Raw genomic sequence first — 12,901 nt, 5'->3', positions numbered from 1 at the left:
TCCGCTTTTGGTATAAGTTCACTGAAAACGTATGATGTGACTTCTACCATAGCACGTTTTCCTTTCCTCTTTATTTTTCTTTCTTTCTTTTTTCTCTTTCTTTCTTTGTTTCTTTCTTTTGTTCTTTTTTTGTTTCTTTGTTTCTTTGTTTCTTTCTTCCTTCCTTCCTTCCTTCATTCATTCTTTCCTTCTTTTCCTCCCTCCCTCCCCCCTCTCTCCCTCTCTTTCTTTCTTTGATGCTTCTTCCAGTATCTAAGTTACCAACAGAAAAGTGACAATAATTGAAATTATTATGGTATTTTTCATTCAAAATTTTCAAGCATCTTTTAGAGGAGTGTTAGAATATTGGTAGACTTCCACTGGGCTATCAAACACAGCTTTTGATAGAAAGACATATAGAAATATAAAGGAGTCATCTAATACATATTGCTAGTAGTAGTATGAAAAAGATCTCCCTGCATTCATTTATTGCTTTAATGAATACATATGTATCTAAGATATAAATAACTTTTTACAGTTTAGAATGGGATGTCATATGAAAATTGTCAGCTAATTTCCTTCTTGATCCTTCTGCAATGTGTCAATCACAGAAATGGGAGCTTTACCTTGTTACACCTTCACACCATTCAGCACTCATTTGCCCCTTCCCCATGGGCTAGCCAGAGATGATATACTTGGGGGAGTATTTTTGAGGCATATCCTTCTTTCACGCCAGCATCATGACTTTGCCCAGGTATAGGCAACCCATGCCATTTTCCTTAGAAAGCCACAGTTAGATAGAGGTCTTGCATGTCAGACTGGGAGTCTAGGGGTAAATTAGAATTTATGTCCATTTGTGCTGAATTTCGTGTACTTGAATATGTGAAAATTAGAACCTCAATCTGTTGGCTGAGGGTGAAGAGTGAAAACAGAGCTGCCCTCAAATCTAAAGCCTTTTGAGCACCATCAGGATACCACAAATGGAAATGTCCTTACTGACCTGATATAAAGGGTCATGGTCAAACCAGGTGTGCAAAAAATATTGTATCCATGCTATGTTTACAAGGTGTGTAGAAACAAATATATTTCATGTTTACACTTAGGACTCTTCCCCAAGACATTTCATTCTATATGTATAAATATTCTAGCATCCTCCGCCATCCAAAATCGTCAACATTTCTGGTCCCAATCACTTTGCATGAAAGACAATCTTTATTTGTTTCAAATTCGGTATCAGTTCTGAGTAGTCTCCCAGCTCCAACTTTGCCGTCTCATCTCTCCCTCCCCCTACACACACACACACACACACACACACACACACACACACACACACACACACCACCCACTATCACTTTCCTGTCCCTCTTTCATTGAACTCTTGAAAATCCCCCTCTTCTACTTAATACTCAACTCTTCTCCTTTCTGAAGCACCCTTTCCCCAAATGAACACTTCCTGTCCCCCTCCCCAAGTGCAGCTAATCACACCAGGTTATTGTGTAGGAAGTACGTGGGAATGTGTGTAAAGATCATCCATGCCAGAATGACCAGCTTCTCTTAGGTAGAGAGCTACTGCTGTTTTGATTAAAATGGGTGCTGGGGTCCATGTTTATCTACCTTGGCCTGTACCTGGCAGGTGGGATGGGTTAGAGGATGTGATTTTTTAAAAAATAATTTATATTTTTATGTGCATTGGTGTTTTGCCTGCATGTATGTCTGTGTGAGGGTGTTGGATCTCCTGGAACTGGAGTTACAGACAGTTATGAGCTGCCATGTGGGTGCTGGGGATTGAACCTGAATCTTCCATAAGAGCAGCTGGTGCTCTTAACCACTGAGCCATCTTTCCAGCCTGATGTGATGTTTTTGACAAGTAGTTTTTCAACACGTCTTGGTCCTTCTGAAGACCAACTACTCCCCCTCTTCCTGCTTGTCCATTCTCCTGCTTTAAACAAATATGAGACAGTTACATGTCCTCTTCTTTCGATTGACTCCTGGTCTGTGCTTTATATCAGTGGTTCATAACCTCCCTGATGCTGCCACCCTTTTAGACAGCTCCTCAGGTTGTGGGGACCCCCCCCCCCAACCATTTAGTCTCTACTTCATAACTGTAATTTTACTACTCTGAATCATAATGTAAATATCGAATATACAGGATATCTGATATGCGACCCCTAAAGGGATTTCGACCCACAGGTTGAGAACCACTGCTCTATATCATGTCAGAAATAAGTTTAATTCATATTTTTCACTGGCTGACCAGACATCTGGTTGGAACTGGCTAGTGTGTGAATATCACAGAGCACTGCTCCATATCATAGCTCAGAGCTATTTTTTTTTTTTTTATAGCATCTTAGTCAGGAGCTCTGAGGCAGTCCATTCATACCTGCACATGTCATGCCAAGACAGCCTGGGATCTGTGACTGATGTCTGCACACAGAAGAGGATGGAAAAGTTAACTCTTATCATAACTCCTCCAAAGTCTGAAAGGTTTTTTTCAGCATTGTTCAGTGTACAGCTGGGCTGATTGAAAAGCCCTGTGCCCCTGTGTGTGAATTTTAAAGGTAAGTATAGTATAATAAAAGCTAATGGTGATTCTTGATGACTTTGGTTGAAACTGGGGCACCTGCAATTTAATTGACATTTCCCCCCCTGAAGCACAACTTTGGAACATCTATGGCAGACCAGTTTGCAGCCGGGTGGAAAATCACTGGATTCACATTAAACTTCTGCAGCCATCAGATGGTATTCATTTGTGGTGGCACAAGGCGGGGTGTGGGGGGGGGGGAGTAACTTTAGCTCGGGTCTGAAATACAGAGGGAAAGTCTGCAGCTCGGCATGGGGACTTCACACTGTCTAAAGTTAGCAATGCTCCGAACTTGATGTGCGGCCTCCCTCACCCACATTTTGGCATTTCTAGGAAATGTTACATAAAAGAAAGACGAAGAAATAAAATTTAGCTCTACATTACGACTCTGGCAAATATATCTGTGGCTAGGGTAAAAGCTACATGGGACATCTAAGCCGTGCAAATGACTACCATGTGAACGGAATTCTTGGTTGAGTTAGCACTCGCCTGGCAGACAAAGAGAGACAAAAAAAAAAATATGTAAATTTCTAGTGAAACAAATTCACACTTTTCTTAAAGCAGAAAGCCTTCCTATGATTTGGACCAACCAGTCTGCCTGAGTAATGGTCTTATATGTAAGTGGAAATCCTTTTTGATATTTACACTACTGATTTCTTTAATCTCCACTTTGGAATTAATGGACAATAACACCACATTGCTCCCTCAGCCGCCCAGTACTTGTGCATATTTACCCAAGTGTCTACAGTGAGGATTGTACACAGATCTCTAATCCACCTGCCCGTGTTACTTAAAAGCCCAGATAAAATCAGCAGCCCTTAGATCTTAACCTTTTAAGTCTGAAATGTTTTTAAAGTCTGGCCATGGCAACCAAGGCTGGGGGTGTACACGGGGAAGGAGGAGGAGACAGGGGAGAGGTGAAACCAGAGGAGGATTGCTATATAAAAAGTGTCTCAGCTTGAGCCACCGTTGCATTCAAATAAATCAAAAAACCGTGATAATAATGGTGACGGTGTCCATAAGAAGTGGGAAGGTAACCTCAGCAGACAGAAGCAATCCAGTTTATGGTGCAGTGACCTGGGGCTGTACCTGGCCACCCAGTTGTTGAAACAAACAGCTTTGGGTTTGCTTTCAATTTTCTCTGTGAGTGTGTGTTGAAAAACAGAGTAATAGGGATTGGGGGTCCCACGTATTTACTGCCCCCCTAATTATGCTGAATACTCTAAACACACAAAGAAAATACAATACACGTTTCTAGATGTTGAAGTTCCCTGTGGCTATCACACACCACAGTTGTGTGCAATGTTTTCTCTGGTTTAAACTGTGAACCTAACCATACCAGAAGACCGCATTAAATACAAGTAAGAGATATTTTAAAGCTTTATTGAATATGAGCTCTGTGCAAGCAGATCAATTCCTAGCCCACATTGTTTCAGTAGTAGGGGCTCATCTCTCACTCCACGCTAATGAAGTAGTGGTCGGTTTTGTTGTAGAACTGAAAGCTTGCCTTGCTTTCTGTCATTTGCTTTATAATTTTTTTTTAACTAAAGAGAAAAAAATCAAACAGAAATTATAGTTTCTTGAATCTTCTCCTGGGGTATGTTAATAGAGTAAAAACTGCATATTTTCAGAACCAGAGATGTGAGGTGAACTGGGCAATTCTTCATTAAAATAATAATCAAAAGATTGTTTTCTTCAACTGTGTGAAACAGTTGATTATATATATAATATATATAGATATTGCACATATATAATATATATTGCATATATATTATATGTATATTAATATCAGTTAACACTTCTCCACTTGAAGAGTTTCCCATTAATGACTGTTTAAACACACCCGGTCAATAGCCCCACACCTCCCAAGCACTGATATGAGGGCTCATCTTTCCATTTTTCATCTCATCTTGATTTTTCCTCAAGGGCAGGCACTATATTTTCTTTATTTCTGTACCCCTGGCATAGAGGGGAAGCTCAGTACATATTTATCAACTGACTGCTTGAATTGCTTAATAGCAGAAACCTATAAACTTTTGATTGAAATGCTGCCCCAAGATCCCACTCCAACTCTAGTTTTATTTGATTCAGTCCTTGCAGCTACTACCAGGTGGCCTGAGCTGCTGTGCGGATGCTCTAGGTTCCTTCCACTGGGGATGTGAGCAGAAAGCCATCCATCAAGAATGGGTTCAGTCCTCTGCTGCTACACACTTAGGACTTAGTCCTCAGATTCTCTTGCTTTTCCTGGTGCCAGCCATAATGGCAAATTCAATATTCAGGCCAAGAGTCTCTTCATGATTAACTGCTTTTATTCCAGACACTGCACTGGTAACTTTATATCCATTATCCTATTTCATATTCTTAGGAACCCTACTAGATCAGTTTCATATGGATATTGTTCCATCAGTGGCACCAAGGCATGTGATGTTGAGACTTGCCTAAGCTTATATAGGCCCAGAGCAAGAATTCAATCCAGGATGTTGGATGCATTTGCTGTACAATAAAAACAGACAGGATGCTGGCTCAGCAGGGCAGTGCTCTCCATGCATGTGTGAAGATCTGAGTTCAAACCTTCAGAAACCACATAAAGAGCTAAGCATGGCCACACATGCCTGAAACTTCAGTGGTATGGGCAACAGAAACAGGAGGATCTCTAAGACTTGCTGACTGCCAGCCTAGCTTCGGGTTAAGTGAGAGTCTCAAATGCATAAGGTAGAGTGATAGATCAGGACTCCCTATTTCCTCCTCTGGCCTCTATGAACGCAATTCTCTCTCTCTCTCTCTCTCTCTCTCTCTCTCTCTCTCTCTCTCTCTCACACACACACACACACACACACACACACACACACCAAAAAAACCCTCTCTCACACACATACCACATGCACACACACGCACAACACACAGACTTGTGCATACAAAAACACATTTATTAATGAGGCCACCCAGTTTTGAAAGTGTAGTTTTTAAAAAGAAAAGACTACATTAGAAATGGCTCAAAAAGATATAGAAATGGTCAATAAACACATAGAAATATTCTCAGCCTTATTATTTACTATAGAAAGGCAAATCATTAACACAGTGAGACAACACTTCATACATGCTAGCACAACTACGAGCACTGGGCAATAACAGATGCTAAGAAAAGAGCGGGGGGGGGGGGTAAGGGGGGGGGTGGGGGGAGAGAATTAGAATAGTTGCATTGGACCGGAAGTACAAATATTGTAGAAAATAGAAGACTGCTCAAAAAGTACCACATATGATTACCACATCTCTCAGTGGGTTGTTTATTATGTATAAGAATTTTTAAAAAAATGAGACCAACCCAAATATCCACCAACTAATGAATGGATAAGCAAACACAGTTTATCTATATAGTGGAATATTAGTCAGCCACAGAAAGAAAGAAATTTGCTACAGTACACATGAGTGAGTCTTGAAGACATTGTGTTAAGCGAAAGAAGCCGGACATAAGCGGCAGCATGCTGAATGATTCCTTTTTGGGTGAAATGTCCAGAGGAGGTGTCTCTACAAGGACAGATGCCAGTTAAGGGTTGCTAGGGAATGAGATTAAAGGCAAAATAAGGAGTGACTACTTTATGGACAGAGCTCTTATTGGTGGGGCTGAATAAATAGTCTAGAATTATGTAATGTTGGTAGTTGTTCAATACTGTGAGCTAAGAGCCATTCAGTCACACACTTTAAAGTAAGTAAAACCATGAATCCTGTTACATGAGTTTTATTCAACTTCAGCCCCGTTTGCCTCACCCACTTCTATCAGGATATTCATCCAGAGGTGGGAGTTTTCCTGCCTGGATACTTGGGGGCAACTGCCTCCTTTGCATCCAGGGGTAGGAGAAGGAACAGTGTGCACAGGACTCATGGTGTACAGCTATAAATATCACTGCTTAAATAACTGGTGCAGCTTCTTGCTGCAACACCGAGCCCAGCACAGTTCCTCAGAAACTCTGTAGATGGTGTCTATAGCCACCTCACCCTGAAGACACCTGATCTCAGAGGCTTAGCTGGGTCAAGTCTGGTTAATGCCTGGGAGGAGGAAACTGCGCAGATCCCGAATGTGATGAAGGTTTTGGATTTGTATATTTGTACTTAGGTTATTACACAAACAAACAAACCAACAAAGTTGAGTGGGCTGCTCATAAAGCATGCCCTATGCTTTGCTAGCACTTATCAGAAGCTAACACAGCTGTCATGAGTCTATATGTGTGCTATAGTGTCATTTGGTTGAGAAAAGTAAATCCCGTGAATGTGGAAAAAAAATATCCCTTTGACTGCTTGAGTGCATCTTTCTTACCCTCCTCTTACTTTCTCTCTCAATCTAGGCCCAACAAGGGTCCCCATAGACACAGAATAAAGGCCATTGTCTGGTGGGGGATTTAATTTCGCTCCATCACAAGTGACCACCGCGGCCCTGTCATTGCAATTGGTCACACTTTTTTGTGTGCTCTATCTCACCGAGGTCCCGTCTCCTCTCAGCCCACGGCCTAAGCTCCTTCTGTGAGACAAAGCTCTTCGACATAATGAAAGAGGTGGAATTGGGAACGAAAAGTCAATGGACACAGTTATCAATTTGGGCCCCACACCCTCTTGCCTCCTGGGATTTGGCCCCAGCAGCCATAGAGGCGCTGGCGGGGCCTGCTGTGTAGGGGAAAAAAAGGCACCACCGCAAGGTTTGCTGAGGCCAAAGGAAGAGCTGGTGGCTGCTGGCCGATGTAATCCAAGGCCCTCCGGAGGAGACCACCACACAGGCGTGTGCGGCTCCCCTCTCCTTGGCCCACCGAGGTGGGCCGCAGTTTGGTTTACATTGCCTTGGTTCATGGGAACATACGCAGCCGAGGTGCAACCTGGGTAGCTGTGAGTGGCATCTCAGCCTTCGCTGCGGGTTTCTGTACAGGTCTGCTGGCTGTTACCACAAACCACAGCGTACTTTGAGATTAATCCTGGAAGATGAATGAATCTAAACAAAAGCGATCGTCTCTTACTTGTGGCGACTCCAGAGACCGCGTTGGGCATTTTGGATGGGAATGGTTTTAGCTTCATCCCTCAGCAAGGTAATAGGAAGCCACTCTGACGCCGTCACAGAACGTCGTATATGACGCATTTCTGTTCGTGTTTTAACTACTGTCTTCAGGATGGGGCTTCCACTTTATTCGAGTGTTTCTGTTCTAAGTATCTCCATGGCTCACCACGGAATAGCCACACGAGTCTGTAATTTCTCACGTGCACTGATGCATTTTTACCACGCCCCAACTTGCTTGTTTGAAGCACGGGGTCTGCCTGCCCCAGCACTCTGGAAAAGGTGGGTGGGCATCACACATGATGCCATACTTCTAGATCACAACGCCTGTAGCCAACAGCGATGCTGCCAAGCTCCCGGGCCCCGGTTGCTGTTCTCCCCGGCGGCTCACACTGGTTTGAAAAGCAACTTCTAGATCTTATGGAAGCAACAGGGAAACCAGCATGTTTGAGATGCTGGTGCTCATCTGAGCTGTTCCGTTTGTCCGTTTCTTCTTCCATGTGAGCTCTACAAACAGGGCCAAGGAAGAGACCACCTTGACATTCGGTTCCGTCACTCATGAAGAGTTTAAGAAATTGACTTAATTTATATTCCGATTAGTCTCTTCACTGACAAAATCAGAAGAGTCAGCCTCATCTATGAGGGTATCTGGAGAGCCAACAGCATGGATTTGAAATGCTAGACAACCACAAGCTGCCATACTGTTTCTAAAGGTCTAAGATCTACAACTGGTAATTTTCATTTTGTGAGTGTGTGTGTGTGTGTGTGTGTGTGTGTGTGTGAATGTGATGTGTGTCCATCCTAGTCTGGTCTCCTTCTACTATTAGGAAAACATATTTCTATTTATTTCTTCAGAGAGAGAGGGGGGGAGGGAGGGAGGGAGGGAGGGAGGGAGAGAGAGAGCTTTCTTTTTCTTTCTTGCTTTCAATGGAGACTAACTATTTCCAACCGCATGGATGCATCACTGACTTTCCTCCATCCAGAGTGCTTTTGCTCAACCATAGCAAGGTATCCATTGCAACTTAGTACAAAAGCTGTGGAGGCCTCACTGGACCACGTCGAAGTCACCTCCACGCTTGCCACCCTTTCACAATGATCACTGTGACTATTATACTTTTATGGAACGTGTGATCTGACATTCACATTATAAATGTTTGTTATCTACTACACCTCTGGGCACTGGAATAAAAATGATCCTTTACTGGAGCATTGCCTTGTCAGTAGCAACCAGCATAATGCTTGGACTGCAGTGAAACTTGTCTAATGAATGTTTGCTGCATTTGAAAAGGATGCAGACTATAGATCTCGTTGTGTGCTAATCTTTGTCCATGGAGTAGATGAACCATCCTCACCTCCACCACTTTCTTTTGAAGAATCTGCTTCTTTCAGAGAACACTCCGATGAGGTCTTTGTAAAGGTGATGGAGAGGGGATTCTAGATTCTGTGAGTGTTCTACGGGGTGAGCTATCACAGTTGGTTACGATGCAGATCTCGGAAGACCAAGCTAGTGTCCTGACAGCCTCTGGAAACACAAATAAACAACCTGACCGCAAAGCTCAAGGCAGTGATTCCTTCCATGGAACAGACAGCCCAGGAGAAGGGAGAAACTGATCTCCAAGGAGCTGCAGCAAGACATACTCGTCTGGAATGTCCTTGGTTGATATGCTAAGAAGTTTGGGTAGGGTAAAATGAAGTGGCCAAAGTGCAGAAAAGCCCATTCTGACCATTCACAGCATCCTAGTCTCTGTTGGGAAAAGAGGTGTCAGGTCCCTTCAAGGAATCTCCTCTGGAAAATTGTAAACCTGTGTGATGATGGTAGGGGAACAGGACCTTGTGTTATGACTGACATTAAAATATTTATGGTGATGCCAGGCGGTGGTGGCCCACGCCTTTAATCCCAGCACTTGGGAGGCAGAGGCAGGCGGATCTCTGTGAGTTCGAGGCCAGCCTGGTCTCCAAAGTGAGTTCCAGGAAAGGTGCAAAGCTACACAGAGAAATCCTGTCTTGAAAAAGACAAACAAACAAAAAATAAATAAAATAAAATATTTATGGTGAGAATTAGGCTATACTATAGTTTGAGTCTAAAATATCTTCCAAAGGGCCATGTATTAAAAGCTTGCAAGGCACTATGGGTGAGGTGATGGAGGTTTTAAGAGGGGACCTTTAAACTACTGGGATGGACTCTCAAAGGAGACTGTGGGATGCTAGCCTCTTTGCTCCTTGTTGGCCACCATGATTAATACTTCCACTATAATGTGCTGCTGCCTTGCCTCAGGCCCTAAAGGAAGGTGACTTGTGAAATTGTGAGCCAGGAGGAACTCTCCTCTTTTAGAGTGGATTCTCTCCGGTATTGGTACATGGGATATGTATGAAATGAGAAATGATGATGGGAGATGATGAAAACAGGATGGTCAGTAACATTCGCCAGAGAAGTAATTATGACCGGGTGGTGGTGGCGCACACCTTTAATCCCAGCACTTGGAAGGCAGAGACAGGCAGATTTCCAAGGTCAAGTCCAGTCTGGTCTCCAGAGTGAGTCAGAGGACAGTCAGGGGTACACAAAGAAACCCTGCCTCAAAAACACTAACCACCCTTCCCCCACAAAAAAAGAAAAAAATAATTACAGATGCATAAGTTTTTCTTTCTTTTCATGAGTTTTTGAGGTTACTATACACGTTAATGGGTTTCACTGTGACCCTTTCACACACGTGTGTTATTACACTTTGTTCTCTCCACCTTCACTGATGTTCCCTCACCAGGTTTCCTGCCACCCCCCGGGCTGATTTACTTCCTCTCCCCAGAAAGTCACGAAGTATTTTCAAAAGTTTAAAAATGTCCACCCAGTTGTGGAGGTGAGTGTTGAGTAAGGAGAAGAGGGGAGGGAGGAGGCTCTGGGTGGAGGATATGAAGCCACCTTCAGGTTATTCTGCTTTAGCTCATCTACATCTTTACCTGGATGACTTGTCACTTTCCCCCGCTTCCCGGAACTAGATCCTGAACTTCAGGCCTGATGACTGATGCGGTATTTCTTCCAGCAAACCTCTGGGTGGTCATGCCTTACTTTGAGAGAAAAAAAAAAATGATACCAAGAGCTTTCCAGACTATTCTCCTAAGCTTTAGCCTTCCGAGGGAAAGGACCCATCTGTAAGGGCATGTCCAAATGACAGACAGAAGGCAGCCATTCACGACCAGGCCAGCCAGGATGGTTATGGCCCAGAACAGTTGCACCAATGAACTGCCTTCCAGTCCAGACTGGAAAGATAACTTCCTCATTTTCATTCCTCTACATCTCTCCCATTTTAAATGCATTAATAGAGCAAGAAAAAAATTCTCTCTACATTACAAACTTTTGGCAACAATGAAGCATTTGATGTGATTACCTTTTATGGAATGTTTTTGTTCCTTCTCAAAAGTATTGTTGGCTTAATGGAAGAGGAGAGACACAGATTTTGTGAATTGTTTGGTCTGGAAAAATATTGCAAAGTCTGTTTGCACATTTCAAACAGAGCTACCAATGGCTCCTTAGATGATCTTTGAATGGAATCAAATGATCAGATCCTCTACGTGGATGTTCTTACACCATCAGTTTTGAACTGCGAAACACATATAACACATCCTAGGACCAGGGCCCAGAAATACAGAGCAGGTAGCACTGACTAGCACTGAGTAGGGTACCAGTCTCATGCTGTGGCTTCCCTCAAACAGTCTTTTAGTAAACACAGAGCTCCGGTTGTGATGGGTGCCAGGGCACACAGGCCCAGGTGGAGAGTGTGTGGCTTTGGTGACTGGATTTTCATAGCTCCCTAAACATGGTGGTCACAGGAAAAAAAAGGAATGATTGTGTGAGAACTTAGCTTTGTTCTATAGCTTTTATTTGCATTTATAAATATTCCCATGATAGATGTCAGTCTAAAGGACCCTTTATTTAAAAGAAACCCAAATGAAAGTGGACCAGCAATATGTCTGGGATTTTGAACTGTCCAGACCAGTCTAAATTCATGAGTCTAAATTCCCAGTCCTGGGCCCTATTTAAATACTGCTTGAATTTGCACTGTCCTTTACACAGATCTTTGAAAAAAGCAGCTGTCTTGGAAGAAACTATTCCCAACTTTCCACTTGCCTGCCTTCAACAGCATCCAATGCAATACCAGTTAAGGGAGTGCGGTGGTCAGGGCTGGTGGTGGTGGGCATATTATAGTGACCTTTGAGAAAAAAGGCAAAGAACACTTTATCTGAGGTCCCTTTGAGCTTCTATAGTGAACCACTCTAGCCCAGGTGACTTAAAAGCAACATGAATCTCAGATCTTTATACCCTAGAGACAACAAGTATTAAGATCAAGAACCTGGCAGATTTGGTGTCAGGTGAGAAGCTCCTTTCTCAAGATCACATCTCAGGGTATCCTCGTAGGGTGGAAAGGGCAGAAAAGCTAGTTTGGGTGTATTCATAAAGATACTAATTCCTGTCACCGTCTTGACCTATTACCTCCCAAAGGCTCCATTTCCTAAGACCTTGGGGGTTAGGATTTCAACACATGAATGTGAGGTTACAATATGCCCCCAGAACAAGCTTCAAATAGGATCGAAAAGACTGCAGGGCAATGTGCTCAGTACCATGTTTGACAGTTTCTACCAGTGCTCAGCCATTAGGCCATTGCTTATTAAGGTAGACCAAGAGCTCAAGACATTGAGAAGTCAAGATTTTCCCATCAGAGTCCTCGTCACACTCAAATCATATTAGATGGCTTGGAGAAAGGTTTCTTCCTACAAACTGTAAAGGGAAATGATTTCTGACTTGAAGTAGCTACTAGAAAATAGAAAATATAAAGGGGGAAGTTTCCAAGGCTTGAGATAACGATCACATTTCTCCAGGGGAGGATGGCTTTGTGAGCTATAAATGGATGCTCCCTCCAAGTGTCACTCATGATATCATTTAGCTCTTGACGGTTTTCACTCTTGAAGGAAAATGAGGATGACAAACAGATACAGGCAGTCTTGTGAAGAGTCCAGAAATGATGTGTTTCCAGCTCCCGAGAAGTATTGAAGTGACTGCACAAGTGTGGTCCACTCCCTGCCACCTGGCCAAGTGACTTGTGGAGTCAATCAATCACAGGCTGGAGAAGGTAAAAGCCAATCATCTTCTGAAGAGATGGAGACATCTTATCCACTTCGGACTCCTGGCGAGAGCTGGCTGGTTTTTTATACAAAAGCAGTAGCCCAGCAGAGTCTTTTGTTAGAGATACTGTATATATTAAATAACCTGGATTCATCTGTGTCACACACAATTACATTGTACTATAATAATAACA

General features: G+C 43.1%; 1 long non-coding RNA gene across 1 annotated transcript; it reads right to left on the bottom strand.

Annotated features, from left to right (window-relative positions):
* Window positions 1–3,927: 3,927 nt before the first annotated feature.
* LOC119087700 lies at window positions 3,928–7,727 on the bottom strand. Its single transcript, XR_005091205.1, has 2 exons — window positions 7,561–7,727; window positions 3,928–4,104 (listed from the first exon to the last, which is right to left on the bottom strand). It is a non-coding gene; the product is annotated as an uncharacterized LOC119087700 (long non-coding RNA).
* Window positions 7,728–12,901: the final 5,174 nt, after the last annotated feature.

The sequence above is a fragment of the Peromyscus leucopus genome, chromosome 1 (assembly GCF_004664715.2).
Source record: "Peromyscus leucopus breed LL Stock chromosome 1, UCI_PerLeu_2.1, whole genome shotgun sequence".
Lineage (NCBI taxonomy): Eukaryota > Metazoa > Chordata > Mammalia > Rodentia > Cricetidae > Peromyscus > Peromyscus leucopus.
This window is presented reverse-complemented; position numbering and strand designations above follow the sequence as displayed.